The 19,825-nt window shown below is 38.8% G+C and overlaps 2 long non-coding RNA genes across 5 annotated transcripts in view; one reads left to right on the top strand and one right to left on the bottom strand.

Moving 5' to 3' along the window:
- The window catches only part of LOC137857580 (uncharacterized), a 278,206-nt gene extending 268,500 nt beyond the window's left edge, over positions 1–9,706 (bottom strand). For 2 of the 4 annotated variants that reach the window (XR_011097156.1, XR_011097160.1), the window contains exon 1: positions 1,413–6,393. This is a non-coding gene — a long non-coding RNA (uncharacterized lncRNA). Of the gene's footprint in view, positions 1–1,412; positions 6,394–9,089 lie in introns of those variants that run through there. The other 2 variants (XR_011097158.1, XR_011097159.1) reach the window with 2 other exon arrangements.
- On the top strand, positions 6,432–19,357 carry LOC137857583 (uncharacterized). Its single transcript, XR_011097169.1, has 3 exons — positions 6,432–7,063; positions 10,866–11,026; positions 17,043–19,357. It is a non-coding gene; the product is annotated as an uncharacterized lncRNA (long non-coding RNA).
- The last annotated feature ends 468 nt before the right edge of the window (positions 19,358–19,825 follow it).

Raw genomic sequence — 19,825 nt, 5'->3', positions numbered from 1 at the left:
CCACTTCCCTCAGTCACTCCTCATAACTCTTGTTTTCTGCTCCCTTCACCACCTTCATTGCTCTTCTCTGCACACACTTAAGCAACTTATTATCTTTCTTGCAGCGATGGACCCAAAACCGAAGGCAATACTCAAGGTGCAGTCCCACCAGTGCACATAGCAAAGAAAAATCACTTCCCCAGTCCTGCTGGCCACACTACTTCAGATGCAGGCCAGGATGCCATTGGCCTTCCTGATCACCTGGGTACACTGCTGGCTCCTGTTCAGCTGCCTGCTGACCAGCACCCCAGGTCATTTTCTGCTGAGCAGCTTTCCAGCCACTATTGCCCAAGCCTGTACCGCTGCATATAATGGGTTGTTATAACCCAAGTGACAGCTATTGCTCCTAGCAGGCTCATACCCTTGCCATCTGCTTACTTTGCCTATGCCCAAAACAGCATTCAGTGAAAATTTCTCTAATATGAAACCTACTGGGAGTTTGTGGTTATACCAGGCATTTCACTGCTCTAGCATTTATGCAGATATACCAGTTGAGGTAAGCAGAGAGCAAGAAGATGTAAGCAAAGCAAAGGGATTCTTGTTGCCATCTCATTCCATTTGATCCAGACACAACACTACCTAAAGAGATGAGCACTGTCAGATCAAGCTTCAGCCTCATTTCAGCAGTCTTTTCATAGCCAGTGGTGAGACAGAACACGAGCACACTTCAGCCTTCATGTTGCAAAGTCTGGCTGGCTCCTCCAAGCTGCAGAAATAGATCACTCTCTCCCACTGACCCCATTACAGAAACAGCAACCTCCAGCAGGCAATGGGAGCACTAGGGCAATAATTTCTCAAACCACCAAGCAAGATTTTCTGCAGCTCATCTGTCAACACACTTATTCCTGAGACATTTGGGGTGACAAATGTGGTGGCACAGAATTTACCACAGTATTTCCACTGCTAGTCCATCCACTTGGCTTCAGCTAAAACATTTAGATCCAAAGGACTTCACAACTAATATTTTCTTCTGTTTTATATGAGTAATCTCTTAATGTAATGTTAATGAAAGGATCTAGACTACCAGCACTGCAGGCTGAAGTCTTCTCTAATGACAGCATAGAAAGCAGCAGCACAGGTTTCCCAAGACATCTCATTGCCTTTACCATCTCTGAGCAGACAGGTTTTTGCCCCCGGGGTAAGAGGGGAGTGCAACAACTGTGGTCATCCCTGTCTTCTCAGCCTGACATGAAGAAGAGCAATTGCTGCCAGTCAAGAAGTGAGTTAGAGCTAGACACCAGTCAGTTTGTTGGCACTGCCCTGGGGGGCAATGGAATCCATAAAATGATCAGACAGCAGTAAGACAGAGTTTAATGAGTTGCTTTGGAAAACAACACATTACTGAAGGAAAAGGAAACACAGCTGCTACTTACGAACGACAAGCAGTCAAACCATTACCCATCCCTTTTTATTCCTGCCAGTTCCTCAGTCACTATTTCTGATCCAGTACAACAGCTGTAATATTGTATAGAAGCACATTAATGCTCTAGGGAGATGCCCTGTTTGGGAGAAGGCATATTTCTACATAGCTAACTTAAATAATCCTTTTAGGGTTTTTTTTGTTGTTGTTGTTATCTCAGTACTGATGATTTACAGATTTCGCAGGAAGCCTTCTATCAGCCAAGGCATGACTGCACAGACAAAGAATCTCCATATTTCAGGGAAATGTGTAGGCCAATTGTTTGCTGGACAACATACAGATGTAATCTGGGAATGCTCAAAGATTCAACATCGGGTTACTTATTTGCAGTGTTTTTCTACAGATACTCTGCTTCCACCGGAACTATGGCCTTATATGTAGAAACTTCCTATGACGTACAGCACGCTACCATACATGCCTTCCCTTTAACTCATCCAGGCTGCTGCCCACTCCAATGAAAGGAACGTCACTATGCATATTACATTAATTCATTCCAGTGCTTGAGACTGCACCAAAGTTAACACCTACAAAGGCTAACACTTCAGAGTGTACTGCAGAGCAAATATTGCCATGGAATTGGGCCAGGAGAAAGGATTTATTTTTTATTTTTTTTTTAATAAAAAGAGTTGACGTCTTAAAAATATTTTTAAAAAGCTGTCCCAGAGTATACATGTCTCTGGAGACTCGCTCTTGACTATGTTACAATGGAAATAATGAAGCAAGGAAGCTTGGGATACATCTATCATGACGATCAAATGATTCCAGAAGGGAACAAATGAGAAAAACCCTCAAAATTAAAGTCAGGAGATTACAGTCTGTAACAAAAGACAGGCAGCTTATAAAATTTTCACTCTTTCTTCATATTATTTCATAGTCTTCTGCTTTGGTAAATATTAAGAAGGACATTCTAATAATATCTTCCAAATGGGATGTTGTTTTAATGCAGTGTAGAAACAGTCAACTCATGCTAAATATTCATCTACTGTGCAACTTATCTACTTCATAAAACAAAGCAACCCCCACAACACTTTGCTACAGTGTAGCATCTAAGCTATTCAACATAGCAGGGACAAATGGTCCTGGGAAGTTATGGACTTCAAGCCTGTGCAACCTCAGTGGAATTTTTCCTGTAGTAATTAAAAAACTGGAAATCTGAACCTGTGGAAAGAAGTTTACAGGTGAGAAGCAAGGTATGACAGATTCTAGTAGTCAACTAGAAAACAAAACATGAAAAAAAAAAAGTATCCCTGGTTCATCACACTATAAACCTCTCAAATCAATGCCCAGGTACTTGAAAATTCTCTTCCTTTCTTGTTTGTTTGCTCTCCTGGCAGGATTCTTACCTATTTTCCTCAAGTCTCCTCATTTGCTGTTTTCCTTTCCAGACTGCCATGTCTAACTATCAGACAGGCTTTATTTAGGTCTTAGTGTAGGGTACTGGCAGTGCTCAAAGTAATAGGTCAAAGAGTCTTTCATGTCCTGTTAAATCAGTGTTCAGTAATCTGATTTTTTCCTTTCTCTTAGGACTTCTGGTTATTTTATCCCACATTAGCAAGCAAAACCAAATGCTTGGTAAAATTTTGTAATGTTTTGGGTATTCTGAGAAGGGTGAACTACTGCAGCCTCCCACATGCAAAGTGGCAATTGTGAATACAGTGCCCAGTGATTACTTGGGCAAAGGTACTGCAACTCCATTAAGCAGATTAAAGGACAGTATCTCTGATTACGAACAGATGAAAGAAAAAAAAATCAGCTTTGACTTTTTTTCCTGAAAGTGAGGGAAGAAATAACCAATACAACCAACCAATCCCTCTCAGTATTCGATCTTTGTCAGATGAAAGGAAGGAAAAATAAAGAGAATTCAAGTATCAAAACATACTAAATTACCCCAAATGTACCTAGTACTTATTAAGGAATAAATATATGGAAATATTGCTCCAATTCTCTGTCCTCAGTACCTCTGCTGCTGGTTGAATTTCATAAGTGGAAGAATCTTAGGGTGAAGGTTAGTTCAGTTTATCTTGTAACTTCACAGAGAGACAGAACAGCTGCTGCAGATTTAACTTAATACTGCCACCATCACTACAAAGTTTTGTCCTTTTTATGTATAATGACAGAATTAGGGTTATTTGTTTTAAAACACTATTGCAAGAGTAGGAGATCAAGGAGAACCAATTAATAAGGTATAAATTTTGTTTACTGAAGGTTCTGTAATTAAACTATGTAAAAATTGACTGTCAAAATTAAATCTTAAGACCTAAATGTCAAAATCAGGAAAAAAAAAAAAAAAATCACACACTAACCACAAATGACCTCAAAAAGAAGAGATCATAAGTAAGCTGTGGAGTAGAAAAGAAGGTAAATCTGTAAAATTAATTCTTGATTGCAATTTATTTTTTTGCTTATCTTTAAGCTACTCTGAACATTATGATGCATCATTTGCATTATCTGTTGCATCTTCAAGATAAGGGTTAGTCTCACCCCTGTGGGTGGTGAGTGAAGCATTCCACCAGCACTGTGTCCACACTGAACTCTCACTACTACCTTCATATTTGAGTAGTAGAAAACTGAAACCAGGACTTCCTTTGTCTTTGCATCTAGGATATATCTCTGGCTCGTTTACTACAGGCAGGTTTGGGAATTTTTAGGCAGGCCACAGGAAAGCCAGTAATAAGTCAATTTAAAAAATAAAAATAAAAAATTAAAAGAAGTTAATTATGGAAAAACAACAAAAACAAACCTTTTCCATTTTTTAGCTATCAAGATATTTTTTAAATAACAGAAGGATAGTGAACAGATTATGACAAGTTTTACATTTATGTTTAAACAAAAAGGAGGATGGACACATTCTAGATTAAAACCTTTTCTAACATTTCATTTATAATTTTATTATAAATAAAATATTATAAATTAATGTATAATTTTATTTTTATTTATTGTATCTGAGCCACTGAATGGGTTGTTCTACTGTGAAGATCTACCCAATCCGGTACTTTAACCTAAAGATGTACTAATAAAATAAGATCAATTTGTACTAGAGAAAATTGTAACAAAGTTCCTGGCTTCCTACCTCTACAAGTAGTGGATTTTTGCAGTTTTTCCTGCACAGTTGGAGCTCAATAGAGTTTAATCAGATCTGTTTTTACAACCCAGAAAACACTTGTTTTTTGTCCTTGTGAGTCCCTGCTGCTTTGTCTTGCTCCTTTCTCTTTCCGTATCTACAGTGAGAGATGTAACAACAACTCCAGTAAGAAGATATTTGTTAGAAAGACATGAGTGTACTTCTGCCTGTTTTTAGACAGGAAAGAAAAAAAATAGAACACATAGCTTCTATTCCAAAATAGGATCTAGAGAAGCCATATACCTTCCAGAAAACATGAGGGAAAAGTACTGCATTAATGGACTGTGTTTTCTAGATGAAATAACACTGTTTATTTTGCCTGTTCCTCTAGGAGTTCCTTCAGGGACTGTGTGAGATGACAGACCATGTTCAGGGAACTGGAATCAAAGCTGCTGCAGCCTTTGTGCAAAGATACAAAAGCTGCCAGAATCTGATGTCTAGCAGTAGGAGATGAGTCAGCAGTCAAAGCCAAAAAAGGACAACTCTGGTAAAGCATTGATTGGAAAAAAAATCAACATAGGGCTACTTTAGTGTCGGTGACACATGATAGTATACTTAGCATACACATCCCAAGCCTAGATGGATCATGTGTTTGTCCCTGAAGTGCTCTTTTTGCTATTTAACATTCCTATCACATGTTTTACTAAGGTTTATATATTTAAACTTCTATTTTGCTTCACAGAAACGCCTGCAAAAATACCTTGTTTACATGCCATTCAGTGCACTCACTGTGTACTCACTTTTATTTAGTGAATCACCATTTCAAGGATTTATATGAAATTAAAAGACAACTTTCCAAACGCTATTTCCTGCACTGAGCACAGAGATACCTACATAATGAGAATTTTGGAGGACCTAAATTGTCACAGTTCAAACCTCTACAAATTCTTTGCACAGATGTATACTTTTTGGTAAGCACAACCCAATAATGAGGATAAAGAGACTATCTAATTACAAACCTTGTCAGGACTATGCAATAGTGTAAGGAAGCCTTTCTCATGTGCTCTTATGTACAATTTCTCCAGTTTTCTGAACACACTAGGTATTCCTTCTACATATTAACATGGAGTTATTTGCAGTCTTCAAAAAAAAAAAAAAAAAAGTGCTATGAAACCATTGTCTTCACAAGCACCTTGGCAAAACATTATCTGGCACTTGACTCCACTTGTGCCCAAAATACCAAACTCTCTTTAAAAAAAAAATACAGTTTTATTTTACAACTTGCTGATATGACATGAGGAGAATGGGTAAAGTTCTGAGGTACCTGATCTCAAAGCAGAGCCTGCTTTGAGCAGCAAGTTAGACTAGAAAACTTTCAACACCTCTTCCAGCCTAAGCTATGCTGTCAATCTTATTCCTTGCAGCCCCTTTTTTGTTTGTTTGAAAATGAGACTCCTTGTGCTCAGCAACTAAAAGGGCACCACAGCCTTAAAAAGGAGAGCAAGGTCCAGAGATATGGAAGTCAGCAAAACTGTTATTTCACCTTCCTCACCAGCTACTGTGCAGAGCATTTTTTTTGCTCCTTCTCAGGAGCAGACTCAAGTATTTTTGTGCAAGCTCTGGGTACTAAGCATTTCCATTGTACTACAACTCCACACCCACATGTGGTTTCTTGTTCATTAAAATATTGTATATGTTTTTACCTCTTCTCTTTCCGTAAGTCAACAACTGGTGTTTTATTTCTCCAAGTCTAATTTCCTCTCTCATCTTGACTTTATTTACAAATGATGTCAATTTAAAGAAATTGGTATCAGACAGCTGTGCCACTTAAAGCTTCCTACAAACAGAAGTATTTAGGGGAATGGGCTCAAAGATCAGCTACAACAACCAGTTAAATTGTATCTGTGCAGGTGGATGGAAAGGATGGAAGTTAGTTAGGAGCACAATTAGCTACCTACACATAAACATTTAAATAAAGAATGAGAATAAAGAAAGCAAATGAAATTGCTTTCCAGAGGCAGCAATACTTTGCTGTACAGCAGCCATTCTGCCCTTCACTATATGACTGAGGCAGGCAGAATATCTAAGAAAGCAAATTATACAAGAGAGTTTTAGGAACATAGCTTGACTTCTTGACAGTCTGGGTGCTCAGCTCTCAGGAAATCAAGTTGATAAAAGACCCATGATAAAGACTCCAAAAAGACATCAAAAAGTAATTAACAATGAACTCTGTATCAGTCATACAAAGAGCCACAAATATTATTTGTATCCTAGGTTCTAGCTTCTGACAGAAGAAATGTGAAGTTTCCTTGCAGAGCAAATTTAATTTTTCCACATCCAGAAGAAACGACCAACACCAACACTTCAGTCTCCTCCTGCTTCGGTGAAAGCAGTACAGCAGCCTTCAGGCTCAGCAGAGAGTAACAAGCTCTAGCCAGGCAACCATAGTTGCTTTTCAGGCCAGTGAGAACCATGTCATGTAACTGCAGGCTGTGTAGATAAGCTAAAGAAGTCAACCTGCAGCATGGACAGCCAGGCTCCAGGTAAGCCTTGAGCCCACTACCCACATCCCATCTTAGAAGAGCCATAGGAGGCAAGATAGTCCTTAAAACTGGAGATGTGAAAGTGATATAGGCCCCAAACTCAATCAAACGCAGACATACAAACCAATAACCAAGCCAGAGACCAGTACTAAGAAAATAAAGCGCTTTCTCTCACCTTCCTCCTTCCCTCAGAAACAAGGTCTCACCTCATCTCACCCATAAGGAGGCTCTCCTGAGCACTGGTCACCCAGCTGCTGGAGAAGGCAGTAACCCATCCCTCCAAGCACAGCTGCCCCTGCCCAGCTCAGTTCCCTCCAGCACCCCCAGGAATGATGGCAGCCAGCTGGGGCTCATTCAGCACTCAGCCCTTCCCTTTGCCACGCACCACATGCAGAACACCTGGGCAACAGCCAGACAGAACAATGTGGTTGGAGACAGTAGCTCACATAGACCCATCAGTATTTATTAAATTCTATCATCTTAAGTGCCTTTGGTATGAAAAAATAGTCTTAAATCAGGCAAAGTTTCTCCCTTCTGTGATTTGTTCTTACTTATTATTTTGTATAATATAATGAATACATGGCCAACGTTTGTGCAAGCCGCTCAAGAATGAAAAACAGACATAAGGATAAAGAGCTTTGAAAACCAAGGCCCCTGATTGCCATCTGTTCTGTATTCACTGCCTCATTAAACCAATGGGATAGGGCCATTTTCACTAGGCCAGAGGAGAAAAGGAGCCCAGGCAGAGGAGTGTAGGCCTCAGAGCTTTGCTAGACCTAAAAGGGGGTTCCTATGTGTCTTTGCACCTGTACCTGTTGGACAGATGCTCCTCTGTTTCCCCAAAAGGACTTAATGCGTCATAGATGTTGATATGTGGTACAGCAATCCTGCTCACAGGGCACTGTGCATATTTAACACTAACCAGGGTAGGGCTTTGTCACCTGGATTTATGCTGCTTGTTGTTCTGCAGTAACTATGTGCACTACAGTGAAATGTGTTTTTCTCACCAGATTGTATGCAATTTTGCAACAACATACCACAAGCTTAAGCAAGAAAACACCTTCTACAGATCTGACCTTGCTCTGTTTTCTGAGTTCTGCTAATATTTTAGCATGGTCCCTGTAAACAGTGGTAACATCTTATTTTATTCCCAGAGGTCTCTGAAGAATGCTTTTACATTGTAATAACCTCTTAGAATTAAATCCCAGTGATTATATGTTTCATAAATCATGGGAGGGGTCCTCAGCTAACGTAAATCCCCATGGCTCCACTGAACTCTGTTGAAAGCCTCTGAGTCCCCAAAATACAATTCATAAGGCAGTCAGGACCACACAAGAGAAGCTGCAAACTCAGCATGTTGATGAAAATAACTTCAGAAAACACGGGCACTATGGCAGACCAGTTCCACTGGAGCTCCATCTGTTAGTTTTTTTTCTCGCTTGAAGCATCTTTTTCCCCTCTCCCACCTTTAGTCCCCTCCTCTCCTTTCTTAACCTTTCCATTTATTTATTTCCCTATTCCTGTGTTCACTGCTTTCTTATCTCCTTCCCTTCTCTACCGGCTGCTTGCCAGTGAAAAATGGTCCATCCGAGATGGGAATCTTGGATGACAGAGGCATTTTTGATCCTTCTCTTGCTAGTTCATTGAACCACACAGAAAGAAAAACTCCCACTGCTGCTCTTGGTACAATTTGTCTAACAACTTGTCTTTGATGAAATGCTAGTTCTCAACAATCTCAATACACCCTACTTATTCACTCTTTGTGCTTACTACCATCTGTTTTATGTGCAGATTTCGGAAAAAGGGCTTGATCCCACTCAAGGATGTTAGAGATTTCCTTCCATTTGTATTCTTCCTGAAATATATTCTCATCACCTTTTTTTTTTTTCACCGTAGATGAGATATTTTACATTCTTTTTATCAAGTAAAAACAAAAACCAAGAACAAACAAACCACTTTCATTCAAACCTGTAGACACTGTTATTTCAATGTAACATAAAATGGTTTCCTGGAATTCAAAACTCACCTTTCCTAGACATGCAATGATGCAACACCACGGACATGTCACTTTCAGTCTCCCATTCCCTTCATGTTTAATAATCTGACATGAATAAACTTAAATGAAAACTCTGTCACTCCTTCATATTTGTCTTCACTTCTTTGGTCGACAGGGTCAGGGCAAGACATAATGCTATAAATGCTGAAGCTCCACTACATTACCTTACAGCTTTACCAGCCAAACCTGTAACTCATGGTGAGTGAATAACTGCTGTAAACAGCTCCTAAACAACCCATTGACTAGGGGTGTCACACTCACCTGAAGACTCTTCAGTACAGGACACAGTCTTCATTCAACAGCCGCAATCAGTTAACAAATGCAGAAAAATCAGCCTGTTCATAGCAAGCTGGCCAACAGGAAAAAGGACTAAAATCACTAAATGATGATCCTGTATGAGATAGTTTGGCTTGTTGTTCTCATGTTAAAATTACAGTGAGCAGAACAAGATCCCCTGTCCACTTGCTCCTCTGTGGTCCCAGTTGTTCACTGCTGGCAGGAGTTTGATTTCTTAGCAATACCCAGTCACCAGTTACGTTTTTGCAGAGAGACATCTTTTACCTCTGTATTTTCTCAGCTAACAGAAATGAAGCTGGAAGCAGTAGGAGGCACAACTAAGAAAGTGTGGCAGGAAGATTTGTCTCTTCTGTCCTTAACACTTTCTTTTGTCAGAAGGGGCTCTGCTACAAACTTGTGCCATCAAGCCACTTTGCACTCCAGAATAATGCTGTCCACACCTGTGTAACCACTTGGGCCAGAGGGCTCTTGAGACAGGGGTTATTTCATTTTTCAGTGTTGTAAAACATTTAATAAAATAACACAAGCAGTGCCAGATTTGAGCATTTCTTTGAAGCCTGCAGCACAGCAATGTGTTATATTTTGTTGCACTCAATTTCATCCAACTCTATAATAGTCTTTTTTTGATGATTATAAAAATGCAGCATCCTTCAAGTACTATAAGTAAGCTGAATACAACTTTTCAATATCTGACTCTCTATGTTGAGTCCTAAGATATAAGTGTGTCCAACATACAATATCCAATATACAATACAAATAAGTTTTTTATTATTCGTGGTTATGCCACAGGAAACTTTGCTGTGATTCCTGTGTATTGCTGCACTACAGGGAAAATTGTTTTCATCAGCCTCTTTTATCTTTTTTGGTGTCACTTTTTTATCAGTTCTGTCTCCAAATCTCCATCAACTTTGGGGATTACTTCCAGACACAATCCCAAAATCTACAAAGTAATTCATAATGAAAAGAAATTAACCAGCAATTAGGGTTCCTCATACTTAATACCATTCCTTAAAACAGTAATTTCCTGTGTGAAAACAAACTGCTGAACCTCTTTGCATCCCCAATGACTCAAAACAGATTTTCTCCTGAGATGACTGTTTAAACTGTAGCTATCACAGTAGTCAAAACAAGCAAACATACTGGACCAGCAGAGCCCTTTATACCTGATCCATGTTAAAAAATAAATAAAATTGTCGATCAAATACAGAAATCTTATCATTCTCAGATGCATTTTCATATGTGTTTCAATGCCCTTTTTGCTATTTATCATTTATTAAAAGAGAAAGACAACACTATATTCCAATGAAAATGTAAAAATTTTGGAATGTCTTGGTTATAGATGTTTTTATTAATTTTAGTATCATTCTGGGATATTATTTTTTTTTTAAGTAAGATTTAGTCCTTTTTCTTTTCTTTTCATATATAGCCAATAATATCCTTTTGCTGCAGAGAACAGGAGTCTCTGCACAGGAAGACTGGATTGATTTGTGGTCCAGGAATGACTGCCAGAATGTTTGAGCTCATTATCAGTACCTGCTGAAGTCCCCTTCAACTCATGGTCAAGATCACCTGCAAACTTGTGATGTGAGTGTGATACAAGAAGATACAAGGTAGGGCCCCTGAATGTGTGACACGAGCATGGTCAGTTTAGTAGTCAGCAGAAGGAAAACAGACCAACACTGATCACAGGAGACAGGGCTGGAAATCTAATCCCTTGGATCCCTTCCAGCATTTCATTCACTAGAACATGTTGCTTCCAACAAACATGCACCAAGACATGACTAATGAGCTATTAGCAAGGGACTTGCTGGGCATCTGTGTAAGCAAGCATAAGGTTCAATGCTATTTACTAAGAATTAAATTTATAATTTTGAGATTTAAACCAACATATTGGTTTAATCTTGGTTACTGCTCATAATAGGCTGTTGGATGCTCATGTGCTGTTTGCTATCAGTAGCCACACCTAACCAATTACTTTCACGGGGTGGACTGTAACCTGACATTATTTTTGTCTGGTGTTCTAGAGAAGGAACAATTGAGTGCTCAAGGCAGTTCATGCTCTGTCTGCACTCGCCCCAGTAACTTTTGATCCTTCAGGCCATCTTCAACCATCTTTGAAAGTAGAGCAGGCATCTTAAAGAAAGTTGAATTTTACATAATTAATTAAAGTGGGTAGAAGAGAAAGACTCAAGTTTGTGAATGGGATGAGACCAGCAAGCAGAACTCAGCTGCTGTGTTTGGCACCAAATAACAACCCAATCAGCAGAGGTCTGAGATCAAAATATTCAGCACATGTGCTGGCACTAGCCTGTGGGATGCTGTAAAGAGTGCAGGAGAATGTAGGACTGCTTTGGTGTTGAGGATTAGGATATAAACATAGAAATGTTCAGGTAGAACATAAATCTACCTGAATGTATTTCCTTAATTTCACTGCTTGTATATAGCTATGGAGCTTTTGTATTATTTCCACAGTGGTGAGACTGTGCTAGGCAATTTTTAGAGTGAAAAAAAAAAAAAAAGAAAGAAAAAAAAAAGAGGGGAAAAAAAAAAAAAAAGAGGGAAAACCAACCTCAAAGATTTCCTAAATTAGAAAATAACAGCAGCATCACAGATATCACTGTCTGGGTTAGAATGAGATAAATAATGAAAACGTAAAGGTTGCTAGAGACAATCACTAACTGCCAATTCCATTATATCACTACATTTTGCTTCCTTTTTTTTAACCTTTCATTGTTTCACACAAACAGAAGCTCTCTCAAATTAAAGAGAAGAAAAGAGGGGAGAAAAAAAGAAACTTTTTCATTTGTATTTTTTCATTCTGTATAAAGAAACTTGAACTTTAGCCACAACAACTTTCACCTCATTTGGCCTTCAGATAACTCTGCAACTTTCCCCAACACGTTCCAAGATGACTTTCACAGTCAGTCAGGAATATGTCTAGAGATTACAAACATACAATTAAAGTAAAGCTTTGGTACCCTTTAGAGTCAGTTCCAATGGCAAAGAATACTGAATTTGATTTCATTTTCCATCACATTTCAGGGAAAGAGAACAGCATTTTAAGGGAGATTACATGTCCAGTCTTGCCTTCTTACACGGATGTCTTCCAGAAACAACAGTGGGATGCTGCATGAGTTCAGGACTGGGTCCTTATGTATAAATGAGGATAGGATCTCACTATGCAGGATTTTTTTCAACAATTGCATATAGGATTCTCCTGTGAGATGGACACAGACTGGAAATGACACCATATATGTCATTTATGCCCTTTTTTTTTTTTATTAATCACCCTTTTCTTAGAGCAATGATGGAAACTACCTTTCAAAGCCTGTTGTTTCAGACCCACATTAATTGACTTACATTGCAACAGTTAGGGATTTGCAGAGTTCAGGTAATGCTAGTTTTTCCCCGAGGAATAACCCTTCTTCTCTGAAGTCTCCCTCACTACCACCCTTGCATCCTACTCGTGGAAATGGATTGTGCAGTGGGTGCTGATGCAGAGCTCCCAGTGGCATCCCTGGGGCCACCCGCTTGCTAACCCTACAGAAAATGAGTACTCTGTATCTTTTTTTTTCTTTTTTAACTCTTGGACATTAGCCAAAATAAAAAATGTTGCTGCTACTGTTTTATTTGATCTATTCAATACTATTTCAGGATATAAAAATCTGGAATATTTTAACAGCTCTTCCAAAAGCAAGATTTTGCTTCTGATGTGAGGAAGCCTTATTTCTCACAGATGTGGCCAGTTAGTTTACCTAATGCACACCTTCAAGTGTAAAAATGGTACAAATTCCGAAAACAATTTTTGGAGAAATCTCATGAATCAGCAGGAATGCTTTAAACTTACTGTTAGCATTCAGGCTTTGCTCTTGAATGAAAACTGTGGAGTTGTGAATAAAAACATCAGCCTTGATGGGAGAATGAATAGCTCTTGATATACACAAAGCATATGGCACACATTTAGCTTTCTCAGGAAGTAAGTCTAGGGGACCACTAAAGCCTGCCCTTTCTCAGCATCCACTTCTAGTCCTGACTGTATGGGTTTGCTAAATCTCCCACCTGCACTTGAAATATTTGGCATCAGAGGTTTGTCCTCTGACTGTTCTGAGTTTTCTCTGTTGATTGGTTTGGTTTGTTGTTTTTGTGTGTGTGTTTGTTTGTTTGATTGTTGTGGGTTTTTTTTTCCTTTTTCTTTTGTTGTTGTTGTTGTTTTTTCTTTTCTATAAATTCTCACCACTACCCGGTCCTTCCTATCTAGGCCACCCTGTTACTCTGTTTCATATAAGAAATACCTCATTTGAGTCTGGAACTGACCCACTTCTGAGGAAGCTCTCCGTCTTTATCTCTTACACTCACATGTCCCTATTCTGACACTCAGTTCTGCATTCTGTCCTCCTGGGCAAGGCAGCATGGAAAGTGCTGATAATAGGATTAGGCGATGAAAAAGCCCTAGCCAGCAGTTTGCAATGATACAGCACTCATACTTGCCACTATGGAGGCTGGGCGTCTGGAGAGGGATATATCATACCTAGATAACACTATCTCAAAGTGGGGCAATTAGCCTGGCTCTGTCATCTAGGATTCTTCTGTGTCAATGGGAAAAGGAAAGTTATCCCAGAAAAGTGAATCTGTCCACCTATCTTAGATGCCTGCCTTAGGAGGATATCTCATCCACCTCTCTTAGTGGACAATAGGTGCCCAATGGTATGATAGCTAAAATTAGTCACTACATGGTTAAGGACAGAACAAGTGGGGACTTCCACTCCTCAAAGAGGAGAATAAGAATTAAGAATGAGGAGAATAATAAGCATTTTAGGAAAAGAGCAGGTTCTATTAGCTCGTTCTCGCGCTTAGTGCCAGCAATTGCTTCCATAGATCTAAACCTTCAGAGCCGGACAGCAAAGGAAATAAACAACACGTACTTCATTGGAACTGCATGGGATGGGCGTACACACATTAAAAGAAACTAAAAAAACACATGGTCCTTGGGAGCCAGGAAAGCCATCTGCAGAGGAAGTGCACAAGAGAGCATGCGGCGCAGTGAGCGGAGGGTGCTCCCGAAGAGCTGCGCGTGGCTCACACAGCAGCACATGTGACGCAGACCACATGAAAGAGACACGGCGTTCTCTGCCGCCAAAACTGCCAAAACAAGCAGAGACAGGGCAAGCAGGAGCAGTAGGATGGTCACAACAAGCACATGCTGCAGACACACCAGTAGAAGGGGGATGTCTGAACTGCGACGAGTTTGGAAGAAAGTCATAGCAGAGCTTTGAACTCCAACAGTAGTGGAGTAGTTCAAAAATTAAAGGTTTTTGATGGGCTACAAATAAGGTCAGAAACAACGTTTTCATCCTAGCTCAGTTCCTAGCTCAGCTCATCTAATGGTTCCATTTAAAAACAAATGCAAATGCAATCAGGCTTCAGTACTTCCTACCTTTATTTTTTCTATTTCATCTGATCCCATCCATCCATCAGAAAGTACTGCTGTTGTTACTGGAAGCAGTGGAACCTGACATCAAGGCGAGGTTCTGACCTAGAACAGATAGGTTCTAAATACTACTTGGTATTTACAAGTTACAGCATCTTTTTTCCTAAAATTTTCAAGCACTTCAGGATTTGATATTAAAATCCACATATGAACTGACACTAAGATGACCTGCCAAAATGCTCCAATAAATTTCCATCAGGATTAAGGCTGGCACATACAATGTAGTTAGAATACACCCACACTAGGGAAGACACCATATTTGCAACAGTCTCTCTGGCTACTTTGGCACACAATGGACTGCTGTACCTTTGCATTCCTGATCCTAAATATTCTCATGGAAGAAGCAAATTAGTCCTCAGAACTATTCCTGGAAAGTCTCTGCTAGGACCCCCACAAGTTGAGAACATATCTTTAGCCTGCCATTATGGAAAGTCCCTTGTAATTCACTCTGCTCAAATTTTAGTAAGAAAAAAAAAATCAGTGTTTAATAACTTCTCATCTGAACCTGTTTTTTTTTGTTTTGTTTTTTGTGTGTGTGTATGTGACATGATACAGCACAGGAAATTATACCTATACAACTAATAAGAGGAATTCTCAGGATAAATGAACACTTTGTGTCGTGCTTCTTTTAGCTTTGAGATATACCTTAGTAAAACAAGAGCTTTTCCACAAAGTTTAAATTGAGAGACAAATTTTCACATTAAATAAGGTTTAAAAGAGGCATTATACCAGTCTGCTCAGTGGCATTTCACCCATTTGTGCTGCCTGCTTTTCCAGTCGTTGCATAAGTAGGGACCACTACACCTGATGCCCAAAAAGAAGGATGTCTTCAGGTATAGCTGAAAGGTTGTACCAAGACTGTAAAGAGAGTTGGCATTTCAAACTGAATGTGGAGCTTAAGTGTAGCAGAATGTATGGCTTAAAACTCTCTAGAATTTCTCACTTTTTTTAGATCAAAGACATACGACATAATGTTTACTTTTCTTGGCTGCCAAACTGAATAAATTCTGAGGTGTCAGTTTCTATTCCTAATGCAGATAGGTACATACAGATGCTTACATTAACTACACATCTCTGCAGCTCCTGAGAAAAATGATTACCCCTTGCTATATTTGTTCTAACAGCAAGCATGACACACCGCAGGGACTGCAAGGTGCTTCCCTCTGCATCCCAACTCCTCCTCCACAGCCTGGTCCCAGACTGCGATGGCTACTATAAGGGCTACCCAGGAAATAAGTCCTTCCTTTCTCTATCCAACACAAGTGCTTTTCATTTGTTTCCTAAGCGGTATCAAAACTATTAGAATAAGTATAAACACATAAAAAAAACTTTGGCTCTGAAAAATTTTACAACTAAGAACAGTGAGTAACAGGGTAAAAAAGTGAAATGATTTGAGTGGGAGGAATATCAGAGAAATACAGAGAATGTATTTCTTTGAATAAAATACCAAATTTTAACCAGAGGTGCTTGGCTTACAGTTCTTAAAATGTACATCTGTCTTAAGCAGTGAATTCCTACCATGCCCTTACTTAGTCTTGTGGGAGTCTATTCATCGTTCTATCTGTTTACTTTGCTCTTTCTCCGAAATAGCCAAAAGTAACCCTAACCAATAAACAATGTCCCAAACATCTTGGAAACACAGTGATAAACACATATTTCAGTACCTCTCAGAATATACCACACAGAAAACCTGTATGTGCACCCAATTTGTCTCCTTTCACTTTTTTTAGCCATACATCTTTTGGGGAAAGAGGTTGGGTTTTTTTTGAAAGAACCTGGGCAGTCCCATGTCTGACTAACTGTCAGTAAATGTTTTATCTTAGTCTCAAAAGCTAATAGATCTTAGTTGGAAGAAATATCTGCTCTTTCATGTAGCACAAAACTCAAAAATAAAATAAAATCAGCATGGTTCTCAGGTTCTCAAATGCATGCATGACTAAGGTCAGTGGGATAAGTGTCAGTAACATCTGAGTGGAGCAGCAAAAAAAAAAAAAAAAAAGGTCATGTATACTGCAGATTGTGTACAAAGGAGATTGTATACTCTAGATTGTTGCTCAGTTTACACTGTTTAACAACCTAACCTCAGTCCAGTTATGACTTTCTAATAAAATATTTTTATGAATTCTGATTTTACTTAGATTTTTTGGTTCCAGATTCTCCTCATGTGACATCACCCATCAGAGGGCCACCCAGAATGATGAGGCCAAATGCGAGCATCATTCTACAAGTTGCTACTTCATCTTCTTGCAAATTATGGGTGTATTAACAACTGAATGGGATAGTGAGAGAATGGTGAAGGGGAATTTTACAGAGTGTTGAGAAATCTGACAGAGTAATTAAAGTTCCTGCTTCATGTTATCCAGCATCATTACCTAGGAGAGGTGTCAAACTCTGGCCAGTATAAACAGGATGCTAAACCAGGATGCAGCCACACAGAACCACCACTGATATGCCTTTGCAACATTTCCTCCACTTTTCCACCCATGGCAGCCAGATGCTAGAACCATACTTTCAAGAGCTTTTGCAAGTTCTCTGGACTAAATACTGTCACAACTTATGGAGAAAATATTTTCTAGGCCAGTGAAATTTTTTGAATTGCTGGTTGCTTCTGAAAACACTGAAATGCTAGTGTTAACTTAAGAAAAAGCATGGTCGTGTGTGTTTCTACAAGTCCTCTAATTTTCCTTTTATGCCCTTACAATTACATAGATAATGCCAGTTTGTTCTCATTGGCACACTTCTCCCACAAACATAAGAAGTCATTTCCTTACAATGTATCTCCCCAGGTCTCTTTGTCTCCCCAGTCAGTTCTTCCACCTCTTGCCTGGACAAACTTACACAGAGTCAGGTTGGCTTGTCCAGAATGTGTCCACATCCTGCATGCTTCAGCTTTGACTTCTATAAACACCAGAACTGGTCCTGCCTCCTCCTCCATGTTTACACACTTCTTAATGTGATGCCCTGACAGCATTGTGGTAACACCCAGGTCCCATCACCGCCCATACGGGAGCACCTTGCAGAACTATTGGACCTCTTCAGGAGTGGGTGAGAGTCAAACCTGGGCCAAGGATTCCTGATCTAAACTCAGAGTCCAAACCCTGTCTTGTATGACCTGACCTAAAGCAGTGCCTTTTTGCTCAATCTTATATTTAAAAATGAGCCCTGAAGAGTATCTATTATGTTTGCAGCAATGTGTTGCATGTTGCTTTGAAAGACCAAAAATTTGAGCAAAATCTTTGAAAGAAAAATATCTTTGAAACACTGAAAATCTGCAGTAGAACAATAACCATTTTCATTGTCAGATGTCCCCTTTCATGAGACAAACAAGGAATCTCCTTTTAGCTTTTGCCATTGGCAATGAAAAAATAGCATTTTTGAAAAAAAATATGCGCAAAATGGCCATGCTGTGGTCTGACCCAAAATCTGAGGCAGATTTGATTCTACATTTTTGAAAGACTTCCAGCTACATCTGAATTGATATTCCTAAAATACCCAGTTTGTGAAAAAAAAAAAAAAAAAAAAAAAAAAAAAAAAAAAACTACCACAGTTTCAAAGGGAGTGCTGTGTGTATGATCTAGTTCTAGAATGCTGTTTTTTCAAACAGCAGTCACTGATGTTGGCTTAGTAGAGAGGAAATATTGTCAAGATAGCACTCATTATGACTTTTCAGGTTTGGTTAATCTATTTCTTCAAATAATTTTTTTTTGCATAAGGGGACTACAATCTTATACAGAATTTCTGGACTTCAGACAGTCAACCACAGCTTGAAGAGAGTGAATACATTAGTCATCTAATATCCATAAAATGTTCCATCCCTTTTAAGTTTAGTTAGCCATACAGTTCCAGGGAATCAGCCCTGTCCCAATGTCATCTGGTCAAGATTTCTGAAATAAGTGGACTGAAATCTCAGTTGGGAAATTTAAATGAAGTTTAACTAACCTCTCTCATTACAAAGCACATTATTATTGTCTGAGCAACATTAAATATATATATAGGTCCCATTACTGAGGCAGATATATTCTCTATAAAGCCATTTAGCATTTGTGGGGATAAGAAAGAGAAGAGAAAGGCAGGGAAATGGAAGGAATTTAAAAGAGAAATAAAAGAAAAAAGAAAAAAAAAAAAAAAGGAAGGAAAAGGGAGGGTGGGAGGGAGACCTACTTCCGCAGGAGAGTAAAGTGCTTCAGAAAGGGAAAGAGTGAGGGGTTATTTACAACAATAAATTTTCAAAGATAAGAAAAAAGCCATGAGTCACAGTGACACAACATGATGGAATTTAATCCAGCTGTTTGTGTCCTATGGCAACCCCAGATAAGCAATATCAGAAAAATAAATTAGGAAATCCAGATGGCAATAAATATTGTTCTCATCAATAAAGAACAGATGCCAAAAGCACTTTTAACATATAAACATTATTTTACTGAGTTCCTATCCTTTGGCTATTCCACATTAAACTGAAAGGTTGGATAAGACACTCTTGGTTTCTTTTTTAATTTACTTTATATGCTACTCTTACTGCTTTCTGTATTTGTGTTACTGTGTTAATTGCCTCCTGCAGATTGATTAATGGATATAGATACATCCTCTATTTTATAATAAAACTGCAAATCTAGTATATGCCATAAAGTGCTATATAAGACCATTTTTGTTATTATGGTCTTCTAGTTAACTGTCAGCAAACAAACATTATCTTCCGTAGAACAGTAATAGCATAATTAAATAGTAATAGCATAAAAAATAATAAATAATAAAAAATAATAAATAATAAAAAAATAGTAATAGCATAAAAAAAGTTTCTAGTACAATTCTGGAACGCAAACACTAATGAACATTCTGGTCATTTTTAGATCTCTTCAGAGCCCTCAAAACATCTGTCTGGAAAAGATAATTTTCCTCAAAATTATGTGAGAAACCAAAGGAA

Source organism: Anas acuta, chromosome 5 (genome assembly GCF_963932015.1).
Source record: "Anas acuta chromosome 5, bAnaAcu1.1, whole genome shotgun sequence".
Classification (NCBI taxonomy): Eukaryota; Metazoa; Chordata; class Aves; order Anseriformes; family Anatidae; genus Anas; species Anas acuta.
This window is presented reverse-complemented; position numbering and strand designations above follow the sequence as displayed.